Source organism: Schistocerca gregaria, chromosome 5 (genome assembly GCF_023897955.1).
Source record: "Schistocerca gregaria isolate iqSchGreg1 chromosome 5, iqSchGreg1.2, whole genome shotgun sequence".
In the NCBI taxonomy this organism is placed as follows: domain Eukaryota; kingdom Metazoa; phylum Arthropoda; class Insecta; order Orthoptera; family Acrididae; genus Schistocerca; species Schistocerca gregaria.
Window position 1 is genome coordinate 120,979,446 of NC_064924.1, and position 23,802 is coordinate 121,003,247.

Below are 23,802 nucleotides of genomic sequence, written 5' to 3' on the forward strand. Positions count from 1 at the left end.
TTTCAATTGAGAAAGTTGGCTATATCAGAGACTATAGCACAGCCGACGTCACATGATTTACAGAGGCGCCCTCTGGATGACTCACATATACGGCGCTCACTCGCGCTCTCGTTGCATTTCGCCGCTTGTCCTCGGAGGATGCCTTCCGCAGTCGAAGGCGAAACGTCAGAGGAGAGTATTATGGATGGTCCACGGCATCTCAGTCCGTAAGTGTTAAGCGATGAGTTTCATACGCTGTTTTTTGCTATAAATCATCGAAGCACTGTATGATTATTGCTGGGTACCAAGAAATACATTTTGTTTTACTACCACGACTTCGATGTCTCAGGAGCTAAACCGATCCATTGGCTGTCACCGAAAGTTGGACATCATGTAGTATAAACTATGCTGCTCCCACGACACATAGGAAGGTTGAAATTAAAGACAGAGCGTTGTTTCTTATTGACAAAAATGTGGAAGACATGGCAACACTTGGAAACTGAAAGCGTTTGGGGCCTTGTGGAGCGTTTCGAAACAATCGGCGGAAGGTGATCACTTCTACATTTAACCTCATCTTCCACAGTGCCGGCGTAGCAGATGCCTCGGTGTTCCGTTTCGAAGTGACCAAGAGCATTGATCCATCATACTGCAGCCATGTAGGCGATAACTAATTAGGTGTTGGCCATCCCCGGAAGGTGTTGCTCCAACCGAGACTCTCCCATCACAAATAAGTAGAGTCAGTCAATGACTACGTGGAATCAACAGCGTACCAGTGGACGGATGGGGTGGAAAACACACTGTCGACATGGGACGATGTACTGTAATAAGCACCACAGTTGATAATGCTATCAATTTTAGCGATGTTATCAGTTTTCCCGTAATTTCAGCATCAGCCAGTGACACGCCAGCATGCTTCCCAGTTTCTGTACCATCGTTGCAACTCCCCTCCTCTACTTTGCGAGTACCGTATACTAAACTGCGAATGTCTATACATTACTGTAACGTACGTCCATTCATGCTTAATTCTCGAACATAAGCCAAAGTCTACCAGGGAGCGTCCTATAACGATGTAGTTAGCTTATCTACATATTTCTAGCACTTCGATCATAATGTGGAATTTACAATTACAATTGGCCATCTTTCCATATGTGGATGGGAATCACAGGATATTCTAGCATTCATAGGGTGAGGTTGGAGATTGAAAGACTTCTCCGCATAGTCTCTGACCAACCTTCCGTGTAACACTGTGGCATATTTAATTTGCATCTGACCAGAAGTAGGAGGGCAATATACCTGCTACATGCCACGCCTTGTGAAGCAACAGAGCGAGTTGAGACCGTAACTGCGGATTACTGAAGACTGTGCCACACTAATGTTATTCACATTACCCCTCCAAGTGCGCAAGATTTCTCCAGATGCAAGCATGTCTAGGAGGTTAACATCCAATATGGGTGTATAGTAGATATGAGAGTGTAGTTGTGTTATACCAGACGGTTAAGAAGAAACGCATGGCTTGTGCATGGCATGACGGAGCTCTGGACAGACGGTGTTTGAAGCATTTTACGTAAATGAACTGTGCTATTAATTTAAACACGCTATAATCTTGAAGCAATCTGGTTTCTAATATATTAGACACCCAATGTGCAACGTTCCTACTACTCTAATGCATGAGATGTCCAACATCTGACATACATCCACACTGCAAGTTTCCTATCCCACTTATTACTGTGACAAACTTACAGATAATAAAACTACCTCCTTCTACACCAAATAAAAACACAGTTTCTTAGTGATACATGGACAATATACTTTCCGGACAATGTACCAGCATATATAATGCTGGGTGTGCTGAAAAAAAATTTTGAGCTTTGGGAAAATGTACAGACAGGATCGGAAACGAGATTCTATTACTCACACATAGCACCATTTTATTGATATATTTATTTGACAAATTTCAATTAATGAACTAGATTTTGTAATTATCTACATAAATGAATTATTATTTATTTTATTTGTTTGTAAATTCCATTCTTCTTTCATGCCTGGTGAATTCAATGATTACATCACCATAGAAGGTATGCCTACTTCTTAGATTGTGAAGAACATCCGCTTCTATGGATAGAAGTGCCACACTAGAAAGATGCTGTTAACTCTGTATACATCTTTGGTACGATTTAATTCTTCTTAATGCAGAAAAAGGTCTTTCTACAGATGTTATGCTTGGGACAGTAACATCAAGTAAACGTAGTTTATACACTTCAGGCAGAACTGTATCTAATTGTCTGCTCTTCAGTGATCTCATAAGTTCATAAAGGGTTGATCATTACCAGTGTCTTCATAAGCACATATCAGTTTTCAGTCGAACGAAATCAAATACATTCTTATGAGTTTGTCTCAATTTTTCAAATGCAGGTGTAGGGAAATTCGTTCTGTACGTTTCATACATCTTTGGGTCCAAGAAAGATATGAATTCAAGTTATCGTCAACAATATCACAGTAGAGGGACCTTCTTAAAAAGGACGGATTTACATTACAACGCTGCCATTTAGCAGGAGGTTCATCTTCAGTATTAGCATTTGTGCCTGAGCGTCACTCCACACCAAATCAGCTAGGTTTCTAAGGTTCAGGATTTCCCTTTTCGTATCTTGAATCTTTTGTGAACAATACAGAATATCTAGGTGTTTAGACTGAAGAATATTAAAGGGTACATCCGTGAAACAAAAAATTCTGCTGAGTGTCAGTAGCGAAAAAGCTGTTCCACGGTTACTCAGAAATTTAAAAAATCCTTGAGCTGCAATTACTGTTTCATTGTTCCATTTCGAGCTTTCACCCAGCAGGTGCTCAAAGAATTCAACAAACGAGGTTCGCTGATCTTTCTCAGTGTGACCCAAACGGGATGAAAAATTCCATCGTGCTGGGGCATGCCTTGGAATTCTTTTCACTGTAAATTCATTAAGTGCATGCGTTCTTTTTGGGGATTTGTGGAAAAATGATCCCAAAGCTGTGAGCGTTTAAAAATTATTCTGCATTCTTTTAATGCAAAAAACTTACTGAGACAGAACTAGATTTAAGCTGTGGCTAAAACAATGAAGAAATGTGGCCTTTGGATATAGTTCTTGAACTTCGGCTCTTAGTCCACCTGAATGGCTAGCCATCACAGCTCCACCATCAAATTTTTGAGCAACCAACTTAGAACTTAAATAAATTTCTTCAACAATCTTGACCACGTCCTGAAGCAACACATTGGCTGTTCTGTCTGCACTAACAACAGTAAATGAGATGAAACTTTCATGAACTTCTCCAGTTTTAGAATTCACATACGTCAGTGTCATTGCGAGCTGAGAAGAATTCATTATATCTGATGTCTCGTCTAATAACAAAGCAACGAATGTTGACTGCGTAATTTCTTCTTTAATTGTTTTTAGAAGTACCTCACTGACAGCAAGTATTATGTCATTTTGAAATCTATTTGAAGTTCGGCGAAATATTTTGGACATTACTTAATGTAGCATCGTACTCAGATAGTAACTCAATGAGACCCAACTAAACACCCTTGTTCAGAGAATGTTTTCCTTCATTATATCCACAAAACGGAAGCTCGTGCACACCAATGACACATACAACGGCAATTAATCTTTTCAGCACTTGTCTATTTTTCCTAACATGTTCACTATGATGTGCAATATCAGTCCGTAACTGTGTATCAAGCTGAATATCTAAACGTATAGTGCCGAAAGTTTTATGTTGCAGCACAGATAAAAATGTGAGACCGAGATTTCTCGTGTTTCTGTATGGTTTTGTGAAAATTGTTCAGGTTATTATATCCATTGTTTGACCATACAGTTGGTTCTTTTGACAACAATAAACATGCCCAGCAAAAAAGTCTGTTAAGCATGGAACTCCCTGCAATCCAGTCTGTCCTGCTATATTGAGACATTTGGAAATGTCGAACGTATTGCTGGCTTTTGTCTTTATGAGCTGCCTTCAGATTAGGAAGTTCTGCAAAAGATCTACCAGACTGCTCAATTTCCTGTTTTTCACTTGGACCCCTAGGCGAAACGGTCTTCGCAACAATTGTTCTATTATACACTCCGCCTCCACCATAATGTAATTAGAGAGAACAAAGAAAAACGTAAGTAATAAATGAAATTTTTACGACTCCTGAGACATTTTTACAGTCTTATATATCTGTGATATATGTATGAGACTGAAGCAAATAAGATTTTTGCTGTTGGCAATATTCGAACCCGGGTCCCAAGTTTTCACCACCACCACGCTCGTAGTTTCTAGTGCACGGAATATAGAAAAGTAAAAAGCTTTGCGTAAATATTAACTTGTCGGATCAGTCCCATAAATTTAAGACTGTAATTGTTTATCGTATCGTAATCAACGAACCAACACAATGAAACGGAAAATGAATAAATTAATACCATACTTATATTATACTGATATTGTGTTCTGAACTTCAAACGTATTCAAGCAACAATTCTAGTTCAAACTTCTCTTTCACTCCAGAGAAAAAAAATATTGTTTTCTGAACTTGGAATGTCAACAAACAATGACTTGACTTTTACCTGAAAAAAATTTGCCGCGATTCTTTCGCTAGCTAACTTGGCAGCGAAAGGCTCAGAGCTTGTCGGCTGCGCATACGCACGTCACACGTGAGGTAACTAACAGGGCAGGGGAAGTCTCACAGCTTCCCCGAATCGCTGAAAAGAAACAACAAAAAAACAACCTACATGCCTCCCAATGAGCCCCAAGTTCTCGCATTCTATCTTCGATGTCCTTGTGCGAAATGTATGTTGAGCACAGCGGAAACCTCCTGTGGTCCACTTCAAATTTTGGTTCTCAATTGTGTTCCTCGAAAGGAATATCGTCTTCCTCCAGGCACTCCCATTTGAATTCTCGAAGCATCCACTTACTAATTTGGTGGGAGCCAATAGGAAAGTTTCTATAGGGCTGTATTCTGAGGGAAACCTAGTTCTGGGCACTCAGACATGTTGGTACGTGGCGGTCACTAGACAGTTATTTTGCTATTGCTCACTGCGCCAGCCTTTCCAAGATATTTGGAAAACACTTCTCAGAACGTTTTGTTTTGCAGCAGGGATGAGGGGGAACATATTGCCTTGTCTGACAAACTAGTCTTAACAAAAAAGTACAAATACGATACAACTCAGTCGAAAAGGGCAAGAAATGCCTAATCTTTCCGACCAAAAATAACATACGAGTTCTGCAAAAAATGAATCGGACTGTTGTCACACAATATTACACACCATCTGAGACAAATGCTAAACTGACAAGTCTCAATGAAACGGAACACTACAGAAGACCTGCAGCAAGATAGTACTCCAGAGCTCCTAACTTCAAAAGCGGTAAGTAATCTCACGATAAACTGTAGTCTGGAGCTGGCAGGTGACAATACCGCGGCTGCGTCGAAGTAAAAAGTGAGCGCCGCGAGACGAATCTGCAACGGCAGGCGAGGCTGCCGCGAACCAAGACGACATTCGGCCGAATGCTCCTTGACGAACCTCTCGCTACGGCGCACGCAGCCTGAATGAAACACCTTGCTACGATGATAGCTGCTCGAATGTCCTGCTCAGAACATAGTACGCCTTCGTCTCACCGCAACACTTACGTGTTCGCATCACAACTGAAAGAACTATCCGTTGCTCAAAAGCACGAAAATTCCTTCTCAAGATGCAACCTCCCACCAACATGTCTCTAATACACTCTAGCCAATAGCATTGCTGTCCGCTTCAGCGGAGGGAAAACGTGCCCAGTGACGCTATCATCACAAGGAATCCGTTCGATCGATAATAATTAGACCCCACCAAAACTAGCCCGAAAACTCACCTGACAAAAAAACTAGGCGTCTGCACATGCCACAGAGTCGTGGAGCGGTCAACATCTAAAGCTTCTACCAGTGTTCACCCAGCTACAAAAGTTGCTATTTGGTGAGTGGGTCGCCGGCAACGGCACACGACTAGAGCGTCCCTTTGAAATCGGCCGACCTCTACGGAGTCCGCCCCCTCTCCCCCCCCCCCCTTCCCCATGAAACATGGACCTTGCCGTTGGTGGGGAGGCTTGCGTGCCTCAGCGATACAGATAGCCGTACCGTAGGTGCAACCACAACGGAGGGGTATCTGTTGAGAGGCCAGACAAACGTGTGGTTCCTGAAGAGGGGCAGCAGCCTTTTCAGTAGTTGCAGGGGCAACAGTTTCGATGGTCGACTGATCCGACCTTGTAACACTAACCAAAACGGACTTGCTGTGCTGGTACTGCAAACTGCTGAAAGTAAGTCGAAACTACAGCCGTAAATCAAATATGGATAATGCAGGAGTAGGTTTAATAATGAATAAAAAAGTAGGAATGCGAATAAGCTACTAAAAGCAGCATTATTGTTGCCAAGATAGATACAAAGCCCATGCCTATCACAGTAGTACAAGTTTATATGCCAACTAGCTCCGCAGATGACAGATTGAAGAAATGTATGATGAGATAAAAAAAATTATTCAGATAGTGAAGCGAGACGAAAATTTAATAGTCATGGGTGACTGGAATTAGATAGTAGGAAAAGGAAGAGAAGGAAACGTAGTAGGTGAATATGGCATAGGGTTAAGGAATGAAAGAGGAAGCCGCCTGGTACAAATTTGCACAGAGAATAACTTCATCATAGCTAACACTTGGTTCAAGAATCATAAAAGAAGGTTGTGTACATCTAAGAATCCTGAAGATACTGGAAGGTTCAAAAAATGTTCAAATGTGTGTGAAATCTTATGGGACCTAACTGCTACAGGCATCAGTCCCTAAGCTTACACACTACTTAACCTAAATTATCCTAACGACAAACACACACACACACCCATGCCCAATGGAGGACTCGAACCTCGGCCTGGACCAGCCGTACTAGAAGGTATCAGATAGATTATATAATGGTAAGACAGAAATTTAGGAACCAGGTTTTAAATTTTAAGACATTTCCAGGGGCAGATGTGGACCCTGACCACAATCTATTGGTTATGACCTATATTAAAACTGAAGAAACTACAAAACGGTGGGAATTTAAGGAGATGGGACCTCGATAAATTGAAAGAGCAAGAGGTTGTAGAGAGTTTCAGGGAGAGCATTAGAGAACAATTGACAAGAATGGAGGAAAGAAATACAGTAGAAGAATAATGGGTAGATTTGAGGGATGAAATAGTGAAAGCGGCAGAGGATCAAGTAGGTAAAAAGACGAGGGCTAGTAGAAATCCTTGGGTAACAGAAGAGGTATTTAACTGATGAAAGGAGAAAATACAAAAATGCAGTGAATGAATCAGGCAAAAAGGAATACAAACTTCTCAAAAATGAGATCGACAGGAAGTGCAAAATGGCTAAGCAGGGTTGGCTAGAGGACAAACGTAAGGATGTAGACGCATGTATCACTAGGGGTAAGATAGATACTGCCTACAGGAAAATTAAAGAGACCTTTGAAGAGAAAAGAACCACTTGCATGAATATCAAGAGCTCAGATGGAAACCCAGTTCTAAGCAAAGAAGGGAAAGCTGAATGGTATATAGAGGGTATATACAAGGGCGATGTTCTTAAGGGCAATATATGGAAATGGAAGAGGAGGTAGATGAAGATGAAATGGGAGATATGATACTAAGTGAAGAGTTTGATAGAGCATTGAACGATCTAAATCGGACCATCTGGTGAGCAAGATGTATGAGACAGGCGAAATACACTCAGACTTCAAGAACAATATAATAATTCCAATCCCAAAGAAAGCAGGTGCTGACAGATGTGAAAATTACCGAACTATCAGTTTAATAAGCCTCGGCTGGAAAATACTAACACGAATTCTTTATAGACGAATGGAAAAACTGGTAGAAGCCGACCTCGGGGAAGATCAGTTTGGATTCCATAGAAATGTTGGAACACATGAAGCAATACTGACCCTACGACGTATCTTAGAGAATAGATTAAGGAAAGGCAAACCTACATTTCTCACATTTGTAGACTTAGAGAAAGCTTTTGACAATGTTGATTGGATTATTCTCTTTCAAATTCTGAAGGTGGCAGGGGTAAAATACAGGGACCGAAAGACTATTTACAATTTGTACAGAAACCAGATGGCAGTTATAAGAGTCGAGGGGCATGAAAGGGAAGCACTGGTTGGGAAGGGAGTGAGACAAAGTTGTAGTCTATCCCCGATGTTATTCAATCTGTATATTGAGCAAGCAGTAAAGGAAACGAAAGAAAAATTCGGAGAAGGAATTAAAATTTATGGAGAAGAAATAAAAACTTTGAGGTTCGCCGATGACATTGTAATTCTGTCAGAGACAGCAAAAGAACTGCAAGAGCAGTTGAACGGAATGGACATTGTCTTGAAAGGTGGATATAAGATGAACATAAACAAAAGCAAAACGAGGATAATGGAAAGTAGTCGAATTAAGTCGAGTGATGATGAGGGAATTAGATTAGGAAATGAGAAGCTTAAAGTAGTAAATGAGTTTTGCTATTTGGGAATCAAAATAACTGATGATGGTCGAAGTAGGGAGGATATAAAATATAGACTGGCAATGGGAAGGAAAGCGTTTCTGAAGAAGAGAAATTTGTTAACATCGAGTATAGATTTAAGTGTCAGGAAGTCGTTTCTGAAAGTATTTGTATGGACGGTAGGCATGTATGGAAGTGAAACGTGGACGATAAATAGTTTAGACAAGCAGAGAATAGAAGCATTCGAAATGTGGTGCTACAGAAGAATGCTGAAGATTAGATGGGTAGATCACATAATTAATGTGGAAGTATTAAATAGAATTGGGGAGAAGAGAAATTTGTGGCACAACTTGACTAGAAGAAGGGATCGGTTGGTAGGACATATTATGAGGCATCAAGGGATCACCAATTTAGTATTGGAGGGCAGCGTGGAGGGTAAAAATCGTAGAGGGAGACGAAGAGATGAATACACTAAACAGATTCAGAAGGATGTAGGTTGCAGTAGGTACTGGGAGATGAAGAAGCTTGCACAGGATAGAGTAGCATGGAGAGCTACATCAAACCAGTCTCTAGACTGAAGTCCACAACAACATCAACTACGGAGTGGGTTAGGCGCCAGTCCTGCAGAGACCAGCACTCGGCTATTGCCCACAATCATCCCAGAGTCCAGAATTCTTCGAAAGCCGTCTGCGGCTCCTCCCCCTTAGGCTCTTACTTACAACCGGAGCGCAGCCCGAAATCACACACACTGTGAGAGTCTTGCCGCCGCCCCCTACAGAGGCCGGAAGCCACTTCTACGCTCAAAATGAAGCCTCCATTAGAAAATCCATCGAATATTTCCAATTAATATTGACATTTCGAAGCCACTGTTGATTCAGATCACAATAATGTCACAATAATACCGTCAGTGACAGATATCAATGTACATATTCCCAAATGAGACAAAAGAACTGTCTTAAAAAATGTCTTAAAAATTAATGTGAGTGAACGGAGAACTGTTAAATAAAAAAGACCCTTTTGAAGTCTCTGTCTGTAACCGAGAGAATCATGATAATTCTCCACTTTGTGCACTCGGTTAGATATTCTTTCATCGATAATTTAACAGTGATATCAGGCGTCTAATGCTCTGGAACTTGCCTTGTTTGGCATCGGGTACTGTACTTAATTTAGTAATATGGTTAATTAAGTCCAATTCGGCTGAGATTTCATCAAAACCTTCTGTTTTATTATTTTTGAGTGTTATTCTTACTGCACATTCCTCTGCTTCTGTGATATAAACTGTGTTTACCATTTTCTCTTGAAATTTTGCGTCATTTTCGAAATTGTAAGCATTAAGTGGACTGGGCTGATTTAAGGTTTCTTTGAAGATACATCTCATCAAAAGGAGGAGAATTTCAATAAAAACATATATCAGAAAATCCATCTTTTTCAGTTTTTAATGAGAAAATAAACTTCACAAGTCAGGAACAGAGGGCAACTTACCGGAATATCCTATGATTGCCTCCACCCATGCACGCACCGATCAGACAACAGTCTCACAGTCTTTCAAACACTCCCAGATGGTGTCAGATGGACTTGCAGGTAATTAGGAATCTTTGATGAAACTGATCCTGCATATACCAGTAAATTTAGGTAGCTGCATAGGCAGTTCTGCAACGAACGAGTCAGAGAGCGCGCACAGGCACGTAACTGAACAACAAGATATTACCCTTTAAAAGTGGAACAAAACACGATGAGCCCTATAATTTGCTTCCTATTGTTTCCTGGGACTCATCTTGTAGCAAATCTGGAACAGTGTTCTAAAATGACGTTGTAAATAGTACCTGTAAGGCGCGTTCGAATATGCGCTGGGAGGGGGGGGGGGGGGGGGGCAGTCGCCTAAAATTCCAGGACAGGCATTGATCTCAAGCTGGTGCTCGTATCCTGGGCCATGAGCATTTTCGTAGAGCTACAAACACTGGTCGTTATTTCATTGCTTCCAAATCATATCCCAAATGTAAACAAGGCAATAAGAAAACAACAGATTGTCAGCTGGAGCAACTTGGGCAAAAGTTCTCACATGTTCGGTGGCTGGCAGGGGAAACACCCTCCACAGTGCAGACGATACGGATACACGAAATGTCTGCGAAGTACTTACCCGGTGTATAAGCATCAGCTGCAGTGACGTGTCGACTACTTGGATCTGGGTTATCAACATAATGCAAATCGGGTTATTTCTCCTGTGATAATGTCGCATATGAACAAACCTCGGTCTCCTTTGAGCCATCACTTGTGACGCTATGGGTCGTGTATCACCCTCGCCTCAAGAAAAAACAACAACCGTCAAGGGACTCAATACTTTCAGTTCTGAAACACGTTCTGGCCATTATCGTTTGGCTGGCCAAAAAAAATTATGCCTACTTGCTCATCAAATGATTATAGTTAGTCACAACACGTGTGCAATAGCTCACGTACATCTGAATCACACTCCGCAAGCCACCTAATCGTGTGTGAACGAGGATGCTTCAGTTACCACTAACTGATTCCTTACTATTCTGCTCCACTTGTTAATTACGCATTGGAAGGATGATTGCCGTTTAACATCTGTATTGGCTCTCAGTCAAATCGTGAGAGGTACAGGGTGGTCCATTGATAGCGACCGGGCCAAATGTTTCATGAAATAAGCATCAAACGAAAAACTACAAAGAACGAAACTCGTCTAGCTTGAAGGGGGAAACCAGATGGCGCTGCCATAGGTCAAACGGACATCAACTGTGTTTTTTAAAAATAGTAACTCCCATTTCCATTACATATTCGTGTACTACATAAAGAAATACGAATGTTTTAGTTGGACCACATTTTTCGCTTTGTGATAGATGGCGCTGTAACAGTCACAAACGTATAGGTACGTGGTATCAATTAACATTCCGCCAGTGCGGACGGTATTTGTTTCTTGATACATTACCCGTGTTAAAATGGATCGTTTACCAATTGTGGAAAAGGTCGATATCGTGTTGATGTATGGCTATTGTGATCAAAATGACCAACGGGCGTGTGCTGTGTATGCCGCTCGGTATCCTGGACGACATCATCCAAGTGTCCGGACCGTTCGCCGGATAGTTACGTTATTTAAGGAAAAAGGAAGTGCTCAGCCACATGTGAAACGTCAACCACGACCTGCAACAAATGATGATGCCCAGGTAGGTGTTTTAGCTGCCGTGGCGGCTAATCCGCACATCAATAGCAGATAAATTGCGCGAGAATCGGGAATCTCAAAAACGTCAGTGTTGAGAATGCTACATCAACATCGATTGCACCCATACCATATTTCTATGCACCACGAATTGCATGGCGACGACTTTGAACACCGTGCACAGTTCTACCACTGGGCACAAGAGAAATTACGGGACGATGACAAATTTTTTGGAAGCGTTCTATTTAGCGACGAAGCGTCATTCACCAACAGCGGTACCGTAAACCGGCATAATATGCACTATTGGGCAACGGAAAATCCACGATAGCTGCGACAAGTGGAACATAAGCGACCTTGACGGGTTAATGTATGGTGCGGAATTATGGGAGGAAGGATAATTGGCTCCCATTTTTTCGATGGCAATCTAAATGGTGCAATGTATGCTGATTTCGTACGTAATGTTCTACCGATGTTACTACAAGATGTTTCACTGCATGACAGAATGACGATGTTGTTCCAACACGTTGGATGTCCGGTACATAGCTCGCGTGCGGTTGAAGCGGTACTGAATAGCATATTTCATGATAGGTTCTGACGTCCCCGGATTTCTTTCTGTGGGGAAAATTGAAGAATATTTGCTATCGTGAACCACAGACAACGCCTGGCAACGTGCGTCAGCGCATTTTCAATGCGAACATTACGGAAGGCGAACTACTCGCTGTTGAGAGGACTGTCGTTACACGTATTGCCAAATGTATTGAGGTTGACGGACATCATTTTGACCGATTATTGCATTAATGTGGTAATCACGCTGTAACAGCATGCGTTCTCAGAAATGATAAGTTCACAAAGGTACATTTATCGCATTGGAACAACCGAAATAAAATGTTCAGACGTACCTACCTTCTGTATTTTAATTTAAGAAACCTACCTGTTACCAATTGTTCGTCTCAAATTGTGAGCCATGTGTTAGTGTCTATTACAGCGCCATCTGTCACAAAGTGAAAAAAGTGGTCCAACTAAAACATTCATATTTCTTTACGCGCTACACGAATATGTGATAAATATGGGGGTTCCTATTAAAAAAAAAACGAAATTGATATCCGTTTGGCCTATAGCAGCGCCATCTGGTTTCTCCTTCAAGCTAGACAAGTTTCGTTCTTTGTAGTTTTTTTCATTTGACGCTTATTTCGTGAGATATTTGGCCCGGTCACGATCAATGGCTCACCCTGTATATGGGAGAAAGTAATATGTTTTCCGACTCTTCCCGAAATGTGCTCTCACGAAATTTCAATACTAAACCTGTCCGTGATGTATAACGCCTCACTTGTAACTTCTGCAACTGAAGTTTGTTAAGCGCATCTGTTACACTCTCGCGCCAACTAAGCGATTCCGCGACGAAACGCACCGCTCTTTATCGGGGCTATGGAATTATCTTAGACCTTGTGGCTATGAATAGGGTCGACCTTGTCTCAACGTCAGTATAGTACCGGGGATTAACGATAATGAAGTCATTACAGCAACTGCGGTTACAAAAGTTACTAGATCAGTCAAGAAGGCAGAAGAGTGTTTCTGCTAGAAACAGCAAATGAGCAGTAGTTAGCATCTCACTTAGAGGTTGAATTGACATGTGTCCTGTGTACGGGAATACACATGATGAATGTACGAGTGTAGGTTGTAGACACATGGTTGAAGGCATATGATAATTCGGATCAGGCCGTGGAGCATGCTCGGATAGACTGATGATAAGGATGATAAGGTGACCGCTCGCGATAAGCGGAAAATCAGGATTCCGATCCCGGTCCGTCACAAATCTGCATTGTCGTCATTCCATTACACATCTGATTGTTGTCCAAATTCGCAGCTGCGAATACAGTGCCTGTTCCTCCAGATATGCACGCATGTTCGAAGGAATATTGCATCGTAATTCTGAACAACGTAGGCGGTGCAATATCGGATCAACTTGAGCACCATTGTCTCAGCGCTATGGATCTTACTGATACTACATACGTGAAACACTCCAGGCTTAAATACACTACTGGCCATTAAAATTGCTACACCAAGAAGAAATGCAGATGATAAACGGGTATTCATTAGACAAATATAATATACTAGAACTGGCATGTGATTACATTTCCACTCAATTTGGGTGCATAGATCCTAAGAAATCAGTACCCAGGACAACCACCTCTGGCCGCAATAACGGCCTTGATACGCATGGCCATTGAGTCAAACAGAGCTTAGATGGCGTGTACAGGTACAGCTGCCCATGCAGCTTCAACACGATACCACAGTTCATCAAGATTAGTGACTGTCGTATTGTGACGAGCCAGCCTTGCTTGGCCATCATTGACCAGACGTTTTCAGTTGTTGAGAGGTCTGGAGAACGTGCTGGCCAGGGCATCAGTCGAACATTTTCTGTACCCATAAAGGCCCGTACAGGACCTGCAACATGCGGTCGTGCATTATCCTGCTGAAATGTAGGGTTTCGCAGGGATCGAATGAAGGGTTGAGCCACGGGTCGTAACACATCTGAAATGTAACGTCCACTGTCCAAAGTGCCGTCAACGCCAACAAGAAGCGACTGAGACGTGTAACCAATGGCACCCCATACCATCACGCTGGGTGATACGCCAGAATGGCCATGACGAATACATGCTTCCAATGTGCGTTCACCGCGATGTCGCCAAACACGGATGCTACCATCATGATGCTGTAAACAGAACCTGGATTTATCCCAAAAAAATGACGTTTTGCCATTCGTGCACCCAGGTTCGTCGTTGAGTACACCATCGCAGGTTCTCCTGTCTGTGTTGAAGCGTCAAGGATATCTGCAGCCACGGTCTCCGAGCTGATAGTCCATACTGCTGCCAACGTCGTCGAAATGCTCGTGCAGATGGTTGTTGTCTTGCAAAAGTCCCCATCTGTTGACTCATGGATCGAAACGTGGCTGCACGATCCGTTACTGCCATGCGGATAAGATGCTTGTCATCTCGACTGCTAGTGATACGAAGCCGTTGGGATCAAGCACGGCCTTCCGTATTACCCTTCCGAACCCACCGATTCCATATTCTGACAACAGTCATTGGATCTTGACCAACGGGAGCAGCAATGTCGCGATATGATAAACCACATTCGCGATAGGCTACAATCCGACATTTATCAAAATCGGAAACCTGACGGTAGGCAACGCCGGACAACTGCTGTTTGTGTATCTGAAATCGTTTGGAAACTTTCCTCTTGTCAGCACGTTGTATGTGTCACCACCGGTGCCAACCTTGCGGGAATGCTCTGGAAAGCTAATCATTTTCATATTACAATATCTTCTTCCTGTGGGTTAAATTTTGCGTCTGTAGCACGTCACCTTCGTGGTGTAGCAATTTTAATGGCCAGTAGTGTATAATCAGGGCCCCGAAACTACACATACTCATTGATAATGCAATGAGCGCATTAACAGGTTGCACTCACTTGAGTCAAAATTAGGACTACGTTTAACGGAAGCTCGAAATATAGTGCGGACAACAATGCTAGATGCTTTTAACAGTTTCCACAATGAAATATTGCCTCAAAATATAGAGGAAAAACCCAAAGAGATTCTGGCTGTATGTAAAGTACACCAGTGGCAAAAAACAGTCAATACCGTCACTGAGCGATGGATATGTTACCGATGATGGTGTCACTAAAGCGGAGTTACTAAATGCAGTTTTCCGTAATTCCTTCACGAAAGAAGACGAAGTAAATATGCCAGAATTCGAAACCACAACAACTGTTAGCATGAGTGACATAAAAGTAGGTGTTGCAAAACAACTCAAATCACTTAAGAAAGGCAAGTCTTCCGGTCCAAATGGTATACCAGTCAGGTTCCTCTCAGAGCATGCAGTCACAGTAGCACCTTACTTAGGAATCATATACAACTGCTCACTTGACGAAAGACTGGAAAGTAGTAGAGGTCACACCAATATTCAAGAAAGAAAATAGGAATAACCCATTGAATTACAGACCCATGTCATTGACCTCAATTTGCAGTTGGATTTTGGAGAATATCCTGCACTCGAACATTATGAATCATCTTGAAGAAAATGACTTATTGATACATAACCAACACGGATTCAGAAAATATCGTTCTTCTGCAACACAGACAGCTCTTTATTCCCATGAAGTAATGATTGCTGTTGACAAGGGATCTCAGATCGATTCCATATTCCTAGATTTCCAGAAAGGTTTTGGTACCGTTCCTCATAAACGACTATTAATCAAATTGTGTGAATATGGAGTATCGTCTCAGTTGTGTGACTGGATTCGTGATTTTCTCTTAGAGAGGTCACAGTTCGTAGTGATAAACGATACACCATCGAGTAGAACAGAAGTGATATCTGGCGTTCCGCAAGGTAGTGTCATAGGCCCTCTGCTGTTCCTGATTTACGTAAATGATCTAGGTGATAATCTGACTAACCGCATTAGATTGTTTGCAGATGACGCTGAAATTTACCGTCTAGTACAATCATCAGACGATCAATTCCAGATACAAAATGATCTAGAGAGACTTCCTGTACGGTGTGAAAAAAGGCAGTTGGCACTAAACAAAGGAAAGTGCGAGGTCATCCACATGGGAACGAAAAGAAATCCGATAAAGTTTGGGTATACGAAAAATCGCACAACTCAAAGGACTGTCAATTCGACTAAATACCTACGAATTACAATTACGGGCAGCTTAAATTTAAGAGAGAATATGTTGGGGAAGGCGAAACAAAGACTGCGCTTTGTTGGCAGAGCACTTAGAAGATGCGACAAACCCACCAAAGAGACAGCCTACATTACACTTGATGGTCCTGTGCTGGAATATTGCTGCGCGGTGTAGGATCCTTACCAGGTAGGATTGACGGAGTACATCGAAAAAGTGCAAAGAAGGGCAGCCCGTTTCGTGATATCGCGCAATAGGGGTGACAGTGTCACTGATATGATACGCGAGTTGGAGTGGCAGTCACTGAAACAAAGGCGGTTTTCTTTGCGGCGAGATCTATTTACAAAATTTCAGTCACCAACTTTCTCTTACGAATGCGTAAATATTTTTTTACACCCACCTACTTAGGGAGAAATGATTATCAGAATAAAATAAGTGAAATCAGAGCGCGAACGGAAAGATTTAGGTGTTCCTTTTTCCCACGCGCCATTCGAGAGTCGAACGGCAGGGAAGTACAATGAAAATGGTTCGATGAACCCTCTGACAGGCACTTAAGTGTGAATTGGAGAGTAACCATGTAGATGTAGATGAACATTATTTAAGGGAATGACTTTTAACTATTGACAATATTCAGATGTTGCATTTCATCTTGAATGAGTTGATCTTAAAGTTACTTCACAATTGGAAAACGAAGAGCTTTTTGGTATATAGGGTAATTCAGCTGCCCCTGTCTTTGTGTTTTGTGCAACGTCTAGCAGCTTCAAATAAGACATGTATGAATTTCTTATTATGTCGCTCACTACATGCAAACTATTAGTGCTACATAAAAATGAACACGTCCTTTTCGTACGTAATTTAATGTAGTTAAATTTTATTCTGGGATACATTTTTGCTACAGGCCACAGTTCTCAAATTGTTCAAGAACTACAAAAGTTCTCTTCAAACGCATTTTCTTGAATTACTTGAAAACTGTGGCCACAGGCGAAAACGCATCCCAGTACAAAATTTACAACAATTATATAGAATTTTCTACAAAAAACTGCAAATGTTCTCTCGAAACGCATTTTCTTGAATTACTTGTAAACTATGGCCACCAACGAAAACGCATCCCAATACAAAATTTACGATAGTTATATATAATTTTCTACAGAAAGGTCGATTTAGTTTTTCTGTGGGTCTAACAGTTTGTGCATAGTGAGTGAGATAATATTAAAGTATCATGCATGGTTTTTAAAGGTGTAGCAGGTTACATAAAACACATAGGGAGTGGCAACTAGGTCACCCTGTATGTTTGCACTGTTTTTTTCCTGCTTTGGGACGAGCAGTGTGCCGTTTGAGAATTAAAAAAAAATAAGTGTGAGATCTCATCTAGATGACATCAAAGATGGATAAGCATTTTTTCAAGTTTTTATCCTGGCTATGCACTTTTGTGGACTTCTAGTTAATGTCACTTTATTATTCGTTATCTTTACTTATGTCCATCAGGGTTATCTCAGCCGTTCTGATGTTTTCCTATTCCACATTTTTAAGTGGTAGTCTAAGAATGTTGGTATGTAAATAAAACTAACTTGTGTGAAGAATTTTTACATTTATTTTACAATTTATGTGTCATTGTCTTGGACGCTAGCTTGGTTTCATGAAATACGGATGTGATTTGAGATAATTCTCAGGAAGTGACATCAATAATCGTATTAAAATTGAACAAAAGGTATCGATTGGCAGACTGTGAGCCGATGATGTTTGTAATTTTAGATATCATAGAGAAATACTGAATTAATAACCGTCAAACAAATCTTCTGGAAAAAGAAGCAAATAGAGTAGGTTCCAAAATTTCATCTAAAAAAGCAAAATTTCTGGCAAGTATGAAAAATGCACAAAACACATAGAAACAAAAATAAGTTAAGCGGAGCGAGTTAGTAAATTTAAATATCTCGTAGAAACTATACAGCATAATAATCTAGATAAATTAGCAACAGATGGAAGACTTAATGAAAGAGAAAGAACATATGGTTCGACGAATATGATCTATAACAAGAAATGCATATCAATAAAAACAAAATTAAAACGTTCTATCACAGCGGTAAGACCAGACTGTGTATGTGCATGATAATTCTTAACGAAGAACTATAGGCCGGACATAAAAGAGTTACTTGAAAGATGGACATCTGCAAGAAAATGGCTGCGATACAAACGGTTGGCAAATGAGCGGTATGTATGAAGATATAAAGATAATTCCTGAAGTAATGGTAAAGCACATATATATATATATATATATATATATATATATATATATATATATATATATATATATTCTTGCATACCTCTACCGTATGAAGGCTTTATGAAACAAATATACCTACATTTCAAGGAAGAGATATCGTCAGTAGCAAGAAATATAGAAATACAAAAAAAAATAGAAGGAAACCACACTTAAGAATCTGAAATTACAGGAAGAAACTTTTTTAAGAATAAAATACTAAATTTAGAAAGCTCTCAAGGTGGAAGAAACAAGAAAAGAGCAACAACATAGACAAAAGGAAGAAGAGAGGTAGGGAAGAATATGAAAGAGTACTGGTAAGACAGAAAGAACAGAGAAGAAGGAGGATTCTAATTGGTCAGTATGAAGATAGGAGAGAAAGAGAAAGTCACAGACAAGTGTTAGTAGGCGTCGCGCTCAGAGTTCAGTTTTCACCTCACCTCTACCCGTTCTTGGGAAAAAGTGATCGTAACAGACGAGCGTACTTTTTGATTGCATTGGCTTAGAAGCTTGAAGTTTTTAAATCCTCAGTGGGCTGTAGTATTTGACATAAATTTCAACGTGATACTTCTTCCAAGTCCTGAAAGAAATGCTCTTAGCAGACGGACAAGAAGGTGAACATAAAGGGTTCCGTTTTTAGCGACTAAGGTACAGATCCCTGCAAACCTATCAATCCTTTCCGTATAATGTACACTGGTATCCAACATTAAATCAAAAAACCGCTGTTTCTCAGTGTTGTGTCTCATTCATGGTATAATCATACAAAATGTCAACAGATGTCCGTACAATCGTGTTCTACACAGAGGACAACATTCCGGTCAATGGACAAACACGTCAACGATGACGTCAGGGCACCTGGGTAGTGTTTTCCAGATAGTCCAACATCTACAATCGCAGTGTATACAGTCACAGACGGCGCAGTATAGCACAAAGAAGACGCCTACCAAACTCTCTGCGGCGAAGGTCCTTAAGAAGAATGGAGGGAGCACAGTTCCTAACTGATGTGACCCGATTGCTTAATGTGAATTGTTCTGTAGTTTCTCGGATGTGGCGACAACTTTTAGAGACCGAAACAGTTGGAGACCTCTGCTTGTGTATCTCTAATGCGTCTTCACAGAAGGGAGAGTCTAGGGTAGAGTCGTCAATATGCCAACTGACGGTCGAACAGTGGGTCAATATTCTGTTCACAGCTGAGTCCATATTTGGTCTCTAGAGTGAATCTCGAAGCATTCGAATTTGGAACGAACGGTGAACACGATTTCGGAATCCATACATTGTGGGAAGAGACCGATATCGAGGAGGATTCTTAATGATATGGGCAAGGCTTATGTTGACCACTCGAACACCACTTTATGAAGATGTATGGGTGAACTGGCTCAGGTATAGCGACGAGGTCTTGACACCTCAAGTACGGTTGTTGTGAGGTGGTGTAGGCTCAGACTTCGTACTGATGGACGATAATGGTAGACCTCATAGAGCACAGGTGGCTGACGTTTTTTTGGAAACGGTAGATCCTGCATGCGTGGCGTAGTCTGGTCGCTCTCCCGATTTGAATCGCATAGAGGATGTCTGGGGTCCGCTAGGAAGACAGGTTGCATCACGTCAGCATCCGCCAACCACTCTTCAATACTTGCGAGCAGCTCTGCAATAAGAATGGGCTTCATTGCCTCAACATGAGACTGATGATATCATTCACACCATGCCCCCTCGTTGTCAAGTCTGTATTGCCGCCAGAGTTAGTAACTTCCCATACTGAGCAATTTAACCAGTTGTCGGAATGTGTGTGCAAATCCATTAAGTTGGAAAAACCGAAGAACATATTTGTCTACAGCTTCAAAAGTTGCAGTTGTTTACATTCTGTGTTCTTTGCTATGTTTCTACTATACTATCACTGGTTTACAATATTTTGTGACAAAATAAAACAACCTTGCAAAATTTCCGTTTGTTGCTTTTGTGTTCCATGTACCTTAGATGAAAATGAGATCTTGAAACATGATATGACTTCAAAGTCACTGTCTCAGAGATGGACGAAGTTACTATTTTTTGTGTCTTCTGTCGCTGGAGCATTCCAAATTCCCGCCTTTCTTACTTTTCTTTTGACAGCCTTATCCACGTCGTTGACTCCCCCACCGCTAGTGACAAACTGTCTGAATAGGTAACACACAGAGCAGATGCCATCATTCGGATTTCGTTTGCGAGTCATCGTGAGTTTCACAACAGATTCGACAATTATCGAACCACCAATGTCAATTCAAGGGGGTATTTCCATTGTCTCAAGTAGTGTGGGTGCATTGCTGTGTCAACAGCTGAAGTGCCTGGGGTTACCGATATCGCATATGATCGAACAAGCGGCGCACACGCTTTATCGAGGTACGTGTGTGGCCTTCGATGATAACCGACTACATTGTGCTAAGCAAGCCAGGTGCCACACCGGTTCAGCAAGTGGACTCGAACTCGCTCGGCTCTCCGGTCAGAATCACGTTTTCCGCGTTTATTTGTTTTTTTATTTTTCTGTTCTTGTGAGTCGCCTGAAACAAATGCCAAATTGATACAAACAACTTTCTCGGGAGGTCAAGAATGGATAAGAGAAGAAGCTTGTAATTTTTTTCCTTAATGTCAACACAGTGATTGTATCTTGGTAAATACAGATGCAGATGTAGACGTATGTATACTGACGTGAAATCGGTAGTTGTGAATAAAGCACCTTCATGCAGCTGTGCATCTTTTGAAAACACCTCAAGATTCGTGACATTTTTGATTATTACAATTTTTATGATAATTCGAAGCGTTATTGAGTGTTGAATGTTTGTTTACTGTTATTCAAAATGATGAATTAGTTGTTTTCAAAAGTGTATGGGCGATTTCCAGTTCCAAATTTTCCCACTACAATATTTCCCAACTTTTTCTCCTAATCTTCTTTCCCTACATCGTTCCTTCAAGAATGTTATTTGGACTTTTTTAATACACAATGCTACAGTAGTGCCTGCATTGTACTTTGCCTGCTTTAAAATAACGGTACCATTTTCCACTGCTCATTAAGGATCGATGGCTGTGAAGGCTGTGCTTATCAAAAGAGGTAAAACGGTTATTTTTCATGATATTTTGTCAGCTGAGGTTTAGTGACGTCGGTTCTTGAATGATAAATTGTATGTGTTTAAACGAGTCGCAAATGTACAGGTTACGGATATGCAGTTGGAGAGTACAAGACGAAAGCGTCAATTTTGAGGCTGATAAATGTGGTAAGATTTGTGTCATGAGAGTGAAAATGCAAAAGCTGTTTGTTTTTTTCAGGCGCATATGTCCTAAATGTAGTTAACCACTGCAAAATTCCTTATGTCTACAAAAAAAAAAAAAAAAACTTCACGTCATCTCATCGCAATATTAGCAGTGAAACTGGTAGCTGTTATACTAAAGCAGATCTAAATACCATTAAAATCAGTCACTACGCGAAAAGGAACTTTCAGCTCCTTAAAGCGGTGGATGTATACATAAAAATCTAACATTGTGAGTGAAGACAATATACAGTATTTGACATATGACTTATCTTGTTAGAAATGTGTTAGTTATTACAGCGAATGCTTAAATGCCTCTCCCTTATTTGATTTCGTGCCATGACAGATTACGCTAGAGGTAGAGATTAATATTAACAAAGCTATTGACAACATGATTTCGTCAAGTTATGGTGATGAGTGTACCCCTAATACTGTTATTGTTAGAATTAAATTGTCTCTCCTTACTTAGTTATTAACACTACAAGTGTACTACAACACGGATGAATTTACTTTGAAATGTGCGATTACTGAAGCAATTTGAAATTCTGACGACTCCACCAGTTGACAAACGTATTCCTATCCTGTGTCCTGTATTTGAGAAATACAGTAACAGAAAAGCAACTGGCAGCGAAATGTTTGTACACCAGTAGCTTTCCTTAAGCAGTAACACTCACCACGAATGAGATAAAATATTGAGCGTCATGCTGAGATGCATGGGTCAAAGGCCACCACGCCACATCCACCCAGCTTGGCAAAGAGATGTGTGGTGGCGGTCAATGCTGCCTCAACTCTCCATGGTTCCTTAGTTCGATATTCAGTCAGTACATCATCATCATCATCATCGTCATCGTCATCGTCATCATCATCAACATCAACAATAAGACTAACTTTGTCAGGTGATATTGCTACAAGAGCAGAATCTCTGAAATAGCATAACAACAAATTAATGAACTGAAAGAAGTTGCAGACAAAACTGGTCTGTAAATATCTTTTGAAAAAAAATTGAGGTATTATCAATAATCAATAATATAAGACCCAGGTAGACAACAGATGTAGAACAATAACAGCTTTAAATACCTAGTTTAAGACATTACAGCCAACGAACCAGGTAAAGAAGTTCTGAAATCAATAGCTAGAAAAATGGAAATAGCTTTACAACCTACACGGAACTTTTACAGCAAAATGTGCCCTCCACTACACCAAAATGCACCGTTAGAACAATATAATTGTAAGCTAAGTGTAGGTTTTAGATGGAAAACTGATGAAATAAAAAAATTAAATTAAAAACTTTTAAAAAATGTTATCATGACATGACACCAAGAAGTTATTTAAATCCAAAAAGACATAAAGAAGAAAACAGATACAACGTGAATTCGTGGCATTTGCTGACGATTTCGCGATCCTCGTGGGCAATGGAAAATAAAGCAGAGCTACAATATAAAAACTGCATAAAGCGGCACTAGAAATTAGGTTACTAATTTCATACGAGAAAACATAGTACACGGAGAGACTGGCATAGGATAATCTGCCCGCAGTCACAACATACGTGAAACTCCTATACGTTCTCATTATAAAAACTTGAGAGAAATGACTCGACCATTTGGATTAGCTTGCAACATCAGGACACTCCAAAAAGTATTCATGCTTAGGTGGAATCACTTCAGCAAAAGATCCATATCCATCAATGCAAAATAAAATCGCTTCAGCACAGTAGCAATACATCCTGTATGCAGTAAGAATAATATATGGGGTGAGTCACTAACTATTACCACCAAGAATAGCTCCGAAAGTATGATAGGAGCTTAAAGATTTGTGGGATAAAAGTTGCATGGGACAACGGGGGCCATAATATGACGTTGATTTTTTGTTGCAAGATGGGGTCGCATCAGAGACATGAAGGCAACCTTGTTTTTTTTTTTTTTTAATGGGATCCTATAGCTTGGTACTTATTTACTGATAG